Here is an 8,300-nt window from a genome sequence, read left to right as displayed (position 1 = left end):
TTGTCAAAACTCCAGGAATGCACACTTAAGGTTTCCGCATTTCGGGGCACCTGTGGAGGGGGGTGGGGATGCTCAGTTGGTTGAGCATCAGGCTCTTGATTTCCATTTCGGGTCATGATCCCAGGGTTGTGGGATCCAGCCCCGTATTGGGATCTGTGCTGGGCATGAAGACGGCTTGGGATTCTCTAAAATGAAAATGAAAATAAAAATATACTTTAAAAAAAAAGAGATTTTTGCATTTCAATCTGAGTAAATTTTACCTCAAAAGAAAAAGTGTAAACAGACGCTCCGCTATGCTTAAGGACCCGTACGCTGCAGTGTTTAGGGGAAGGTGGAATGCTGTTTGTAATTACCTTGAAATGCACCCGAAGCCAAGGCCGCTGTAGAGCCGGCACTTCAGCCCAGAGAGTAACGTGGAGCTCCACGCCACCACCCCAAGCACAGGCAGGTCGGGGTCTGCAGCGCCGGCTGCCTCCCCTCTGCCCGCGCACTTCCAGGCGAGAGGGAACGGGAGAGCATCTTTTGGCACAGGGCTCAGGGAGGGAGGCTGAAGCCGGCCTCCCTCTCGAGGCAAAGCAACTCCGTCCATACTCTCAGCAAATGTCTCAGGCTCTCGGCGGCACAAGACTCCCTCCCGACCCAGGAGGAAGCTCCCTGACCTCGCTCTGCGGCCCTCTCCAGAGGGGTGGTGAGCACGCAGCCCAGCCGCAGGCCTGGAAGCCTCTGCCGCCGCCCTCCGTGGGCGCCACGTGTGCGGGGCCTCACCACGCCCACTCCCGCCTCGGGGCTCGAGCATGTGACCCGGCGTGGCCAATCAGAGGTTCTCACTCCCTCGGGCGCAGAGACTGATTGGTTGATGCTGTTGGGAGCGGAGCAGGTGCTCTCCGCCAGAGGGGGTGCGAGTGCGCAGGGTGGGCCCCGCTGCGGAGGTCCCGCCCCAGCTGAGAGAAGGGAAGGGTCCACACCCGAACGGCTCGCTTCCAGCGCCTGTCCGCAGCCCTGCTTGGATGTAGGCGCGACCTCCGGGTTTTTAGTAACACGACCCCATCTTCACATGCTTTCAGCTCTGCCGCGCAAGGCCCGTCCCCGCCTTCGCTGCCTACCCTTGGCCTTACTTTCCTCTGGCTGTTGCAAAAGCCGCCTGACTCCTCTTCTCTCCCAGTGCAGCCACCACCTGCTGTCACAGTGAGCTTTCTAGAACACAAAGTTGATTAGATCAAGGCCCTGCTTTAAATCCTTCAGTGGCTCCCTTGTGCTCAGCAAGATAACCCACACACACCTTCGCACACCATGCAAGGCCCGGAAAACCTGCTCCCCACAGGCCTCGTTTCAGTGCCCGCTGTCTCCCCGGTCACACAGTCTGACCCTGGGAAACCATTTGCAGCTCTCGCACCTCCAATGCCCTCCCCCCAAAGCATCAAAATGACGCCAAGGCTTTGTTCTGCTGGGAACACCCTTTTTCCTCCTTCCCCACCTGATGCACTGTGACTCCCCTAAACTTAGCACCCAGGGGGAGCCTGGCTTTCTCTCGGAGGTCTCTCCTCCCTGGGCTGGGGGACCCTTCCTCAGCATTTCCCTCGCACTTTTCACAGTGCATGACTCCCCTCGCCTTCCGGTTATACATCTTTCCTTCCCATTGGGTACTGCGCCCCTCAAGGACGAGGGTTATGTCTTAGGGCGAGTCTAGATTCAGGTATGCCCAGGACGGTTTTGGCTTTCGTTCGATGTCTCCTTGTAATGACTAGCACCCCCCTCTCCACTCTCAAAAGTGTCCCGGTTTGGACGATACATTATATGTTCACCCTAATTATCCAGCGTCTGCACAGAGTGGGGGTCACCATTATCTTCCAGATGAATGCATGAATAAGTGATCCTTCCTAGGGCTCATTTTCTTCTATCAAATAAATAGCTGAAGTAGACAATCGCCAAGTTCTGTACCGCTTACGGGGAGTCAAATAAAGGCAGTAATCCAAAAGGCTAAGACCAGAAGTTCTGATTTAGCTTCCCCTTGAAAAGGACCCTCTCTACCGAATTCCAGGTTGGAACCTATTCACGCCTGGCTCAACCACCTTAGAACCCATTACCTGCCGGGAGTCTGACTCTTGACACCGTAAATACCGCAGGTTCCACCGAAGACACAGTTCCCTCGGTTAGCTCCACTGGAGGCTGGAAAATCTCCAGACAGCAGATAAACACCCGTTTACGTTTGTTCGTGACATGCGTGTTGCATCAGTAGTATCCTTACAGCTCACACGCGTGTCCCGAGTTGTGATGGGCTTGCGTCCCTCGCGATTTCTTCCGCCCTCCCTGAGTGCACGTGCAAATGCTCTGCCGAGCTGCGGAATAAAACCTCACCTCCGTTCATCCCGGGCTTGCAGAAGCCCTCCACTATAAACCTGCAGGTAACCCGCGACCGAGGCCACATTTTGTTTGAGTAGAGCTGCGTGTGCCAATCACTGCGTGCAAAACCATTGTAAGAAGCAGTCAGTTACTATGGCTGCGTCTTGATCCTTCGATTGTAAAACTCAGTTTTTATGTTTACCCACATCTCGCTGCCAAAATTAAGCACAGTTAAAGTTTTAGATCAGCTACAGTTGAACAATTGAAATATGCCACAATGAGGAAACGACACTAAATTGCTTAAAATGACCTTGGTCACTTACAAAGTGACCCATAAACTAAGACCATGTGAATTTTTTTTTTTTAACAGTAGATGACTCTACGTTTAAAAACCATTTTTTAATGATTTTTTTTCTTATTTTTGAAAGAGAGACAGCATGTGAGCGGGGGAGGGGCAGAGAGAGAGGGAGACACAGAATCTGAAGCAGGTCCCAGGTTCTGAGCTGTCAGTACAGAGCCCGACACGGGGCTCGAACTCACAAAAGGTGAGATCATGCCCCCCTCCTTTTTTTTTTCCCCACAATTCATTATCAGTGGAACATGGCTTTGGTCTTTTGTTTTTGTTTGTTTGTTTGTTTAAGGTTTTATTTTTTAGTAATCTCTATACCCAACATGGGGCTCAAACCCAGGGCCCTGGGACCAAGAGTTGCACGCTCCGCTGACTGAACCAACCAGGCACCAATGGCTTTGGTTTTAATAAAAATTGCAGAAGGTGGTATTTACGAAAAATGACATTTTCCTGATGGTAAAAAAAAAAAAAAAAACACCTTATTTGCATAGCTGGTACATTTCTGCCTCCCATGAGGTACCAAACAAAAATAAATCTCCCAACACATTTAATGTCCTCTCCACAATGCTATTCTCAGTGACCAAGATAAACTTCCTCTGAGAACATTAAAAAGAAATACTACCCTGCCTTTCCCACTATTGTTTAGAAAAGATATTCAACCAATATTTCATAGATCAAAAATCTCTGTTGTATCACTGTCCTAGTTTATTTTTATTTTATTTTTTTAATGTTTATTTATTTTTGAGACAGAGGGAGACAGAGCATGAGTGGGGGAGGGGCAGAGAGAGAGGGAGACACAGAATCCGAAGCAGGCCCCAGGCTCTGAGCTGTCAGCACAGAGCCCAATGCGGGGCTCGAACCCACGAACCGTGAGATTGTGACCTGAGCTGAAGTCGGATGCTTAACCGAATGAGCCACCCAGGCGCCCCTCACTGTCCTAGTTTAAAGTAATTCCACAATTCTTCACAATTTGAGATTTGCCAGAAAAAAAGAAAACTTATATACAGATTTCTTTTAACTTTTTTTTTTTTAACATTTATTCATGTTTGAGAAAGAGAAAGAGACAGAGAGCAAGCAGGGGAAGGAGGGGCAGAAAGAGAGGGAATCCAAATCCCAAACAGGCTCCAGGCTCTGAGCTGTCAGCACAGAGCCCGACACGGGACTCAAACCCACAAACCATGAGATCATGATCTGAGCCGAAGTCGGACACTTAACCGACCGAGCCACCCAAGCACCCCAAGATTTTTTTTAAAGTTCAGTTTTAGGGGCGCCTGAGTGGCTTAGCAGGTTAAGTGTCTGACTTCAGTTCAGGTCATGATCTCATGGTCCGTGAGTTCGAGCCCCGCATCGGGCTCTTGCTGACAGCTCAGAGCCTGGAGCCTACTTCGGATTCTGTGTCTACTCTCTCTGCCCCTCCCCTGCTTGCACTCTCTCTCACTCTCTCTAAAATAAAATAAAACGTTAAAAAATGAGTCAGTTTTATCCACTTTGGAGAACAATTGGGCAGCCAACTGGCAAAATTGAAAATGTGGACACCCACGTGACTCGGCAACCCCAATTCAGCAAACAGACCCAGGAACAGTGGTTTTTGCACCTTTTGGTACGATGTCTCTGTTACACTCTTAAAAATGAGGACACCAGGGGCGCCTGGGTGGCGCAGTCGGTTAAGCGTCCGACTTCAGCTCAGGTCACGATCTCACGGTCCGTGAGTTCGAGCCCCGCGTCAGTCTCTGGGCTGATGGCTCAGAGCCTGGAGCCTGTTTCCGATTCTGTGTCTCCCTCTCTCTCTCCCCCTCCCCCGTTCATGCTCTGTCTCTCTCTGTCCCAAAAATAAAAATAAAAATAAAAATAAAAAAATGAGGACACCAAAGAGGTTTTTCTCATGCAGAAACTATTGATATTTACCTTATTGGAAATTAAAACTGAGAAAGATTCAAAATATTTATTAATGCGTTAAAAATAACAATAAATCCAGCCATGTTAATATAAGTAACATTTTTATTAAAATAGTTACATGTCCTCAAACAAAAGCAGTTAGTGAGAAGAGTCTCCTTGTGTTACAGTTTTGTAAGTCTCTTTAATGTCTGGCTTAATAGAAAACATTCTCATATCTGCTTCCGCAGTCAATCCACTGCAATATTAATACCATGTAGCCTCGGGAAATCTCCACTGTCCATTTATGAGAGAGTAAGCACGAGTAAGGGCAAAAACATTTTAGTATTATGATGAAAATAGTTTTGATTTCAGGGTCCAGGCCACGCTTTGAGAACCACTGCGCTAACGAAACTCAAGCACATATCTAAAGATGTTCTTTCCAGTATTGTTTACTATAACGAGAAAGCGCGATCAGTCTATGCATCTGTCCAAATGTAGAAGCCACAAGATCCGTGGGGGCCCGCTGCTGCCTTGTTCGCCCCGGTATTTCCAGTGACTTAGCAAGTGTTGGCGTGTGGTGGGTGGAAGGAGGGAAGGAAGCGAGAGAGGCAGTGAGGGAGAAAGGGACGAAGTATAACTATTGTTCTGCAACTTGCTTTAAAATTTAACTTGAGAGGGGCGCCTGGGTGGCGCAGTCGGTTAAGCGTCCGACTTCAGCCAGGTCACGATCTCGCGATCTCGCGGGATCTCGTGATCTCGCGGTCCGTGAGTTCGAGCCCCGCGTCGGGCTCTGGGCTGATGGCTCAGAGCCGGGAGCCTGTTTCCGATTCTGTGTCTCCCTCGCTCTCTGCCCCTCCCCTGTTCATGCTCTGTCTCTCTCTGTCCCAAAAATAAATAAACGTTGAAAAAAAATTTTTTTTAATAAAATAAAAAAAATAAAATAAAATTTAACTTGAGGGGCGCCTGGGTGGCTCAGTCGGTTGAGCGCCTGACTTTGGCTCAGGTCATGATCTCACGGTTTGTGAGTTCGAGTCCCGTGTCGGGCTCTGTGCTGACAGCTCAGGGCCTGAAGTCTGCTTCGGATTCTGTGTCTCCCTCTCTGCTCCTCCCCTGATCACACTCTCTCTCTCTCTCAAAACTAAATAAAGATTAAAAATAAAAAATTTTAAAAATTTAACTTGAGGGGTGCCTGGTGGTTCAGTGGGTTAAGCATCCGGCTTCACCTGAGGTCATGATCCCACAGTTTGTGAGTTCGAGCCCCGTGTCAGTCTCTCTGCTGTCAGCACAGAGCCCGCTTCAGATTCTCTGCCCACCTCTCTCTGTCCTCCCCCACTGGTTCCCTCTCTCTCTCTGAAAATAAATAAAATAATAAAATAATAATGAAATAAAATTTAACTTGATTTTATGGACTTTTATTTCACAAGGTAGACTTTTAGTCCACAAGGTAGGAATGGCCTAAAGCCATGTGGTTCTCTTGGAACTAGTAAGTTTATTTTCTATTGTCTAAAAATAAAGATGTATTTAAGATGTTTTGATCTGTTAAATCACCACTGGCAAGAAACCACTGCCACCTCGTGGTCCACACAATATGGGCAAAATGGCCTTTGCTGTTAAGGAAAAATAACTGAATATTTTGCCCATATTTTATTTGGGGGTTATTCTGTAATTCAGACAGAAAATTGAGCCATTTACTTAAAGGACTTTTTGGAAACGAAAACGGCAAAACAATGTTTAAAGCAACTTAATAGGTTATCTTCTGTATTTAAAGATCTTTTTCTTTCTCTCCCCTTTCATGATTTTGCCTTGTCTCTCACATACAAGGCGAGAGATTTTTAAGACAGCGTGCAGAAAAAATGGCAGTGCATAGTAACTGCTCAATAAATGTTTGCTGCTGATTCTAGACCATTAGGAGCCACAGTGAATTATGAAGATTTTGAAGGCAACTTACAATCATTGCATTGACAATGAAAAGTTTCAAAAGATTACATCGGGTGATGTAAACATAGTATGGTCAAACAGAAATACTGCACAATGACAATTTATCACAAAGTAAAACGCCAACTCTTCCAACAAAAGAAGGATTTCACAAAGTACATGAAAGTGACGGGGGAAACTGCTTGAATCACAAGCGAAGCCATTGACAGATGAGAATAGGACAGAGAAAACTGGCACGAAGCCGAAAATGTGATAGCGATAATGATTCATGTTCCGCATTACACGTGACCCCCAAATTTACTGGCTGAAAACAACAATCGTTTCATTATCTGCTTCCACAGGGAAGAATTCGCAGCAGGATGGGCCGGCTCTCAGGAGGTCGCAGTGGGTTGGGGCTCCCAACCCTCACAGGTTACCCCGCCCAGGTTAACCCCCAGCAGGTGTCTGTTGCCCTTGGGATAAAGCCAAAGAGAGCGCGTGTGGCTGTGCAGCCTCCGGGCGCACCCGGCCGTCCGCCCACGCTGGCCCAGGCTGGACACCTGCTACTTTCCCCGCCCCAGGAACGGTCTCCTTTTTCTAAACCTCACACCTGTCTTCTCTAGCCATCAAACTGAGAGGTCTCCTAGCAACGCGGCTCCCTGCTGCATCCCCGCGGGAATCCAAGCTGGCCAATCAGAGTGCCTCATCCGCTAGATACAGTGATTGGCCCGGGACTGGGCATGTGACCCACGCAGAGCCAATCAGAGTCCTCTCCCTGTGAATTGCGGCCCATGAGGTCCTGAGCACTGAACCTTGTCTCCACGGGGAACCAACTGTATGAGGTCAACACAGAGAAAAGCAAAATTAAGAGATGGCGTCCTTATGACAGAGTTTAAATCCCTGAATCCTGGCCTTTCCCGAACTCAGTCCACCCCTGTTCCTGTTCCAGGAGCCGAGTTGTGTTGTTAGCGATGGGTTTTTATTACTTCCTAGTCCTTCGTGAGCCCGGCCCTTCCAGAAAGCCCGATTTCAGAAAGCCTTCGCAGACTGTCCTTTTATAAGCTCTTAGGGGCAGTATGCACTCTCCACAGCACCCATGGCAGTTCTCGTTTTATATATATTTGTGGAATTGCTTAAATAGCTCCGCCACGTGATTTCAAGTTCCATGAAAGGGCCTTGGGTTTGGCTCAACGTTCATCACATCACCAGTGCCTGGCAGGGACTGGGCACTCCATAGATATTTGTGGGACAAATGCATTCCATGATGAATCCGCGCTGCTGACAGGGGAACCATGTTAAGCCCAGAAGGCATCAGAAAGAAGAGTTCTTGGGGTGCTTAGGTGGCTTAGTTAAGCGTCAGACTTCAGCTCAGGTCATGATCTCACGGTTCATGAGTTGGAGCCCCACATGGGGCTCTCTGCTGTCAGCACAGAGGCCGCTTCAGATCCTCTGCCCCCCCCCCCCACCCCTCCCCTACTTGTGCGCTCCCTCTCTCTCAAAAATAAATAAATAAAAACAAACAAACAAAAAAAGACACAGGATACTGTAGGCCTAGTTATTGTCAAACTAAAGGTTATTTTTCCCTCAGCAAAACATTAAGACAGTAGGGAGTTTCTGGGGCGCTTGGGTAGCTCCGTCAGTTAAGCATCTGGATTTCAACTCAGGTCATGATCTCAAGGTTTGTGCGTTCGAGCCCCTGTAGGGATCTGTGCTGACAGCTCAGAGCCTGGAGCCTGCTTCAGATTCTGTGTCTCCCTGTCTCTCTGCCCCTACCGGGCGCACACTCTATCTCTCTCAAAATTAAACATAAATAAATAAATGG

This window comes from Herpailurus yagouaroundi, unplaced genomic scaffold (assembly GCF_014898765.1).
Source record: "Herpailurus yagouaroundi ecotype Mexico unplaced genomic scaffold, PumYag 208, whole genome shotgun sequence".
Taxonomy (NCBI): domain Eukaryota; kingdom Metazoa; phylum Chordata; class Mammalia; order Carnivora; family Felidae; genus Herpailurus; species Herpailurus yagouaroundi.
Note: the sequence above shows the minus strand (reverse complement) of the source record.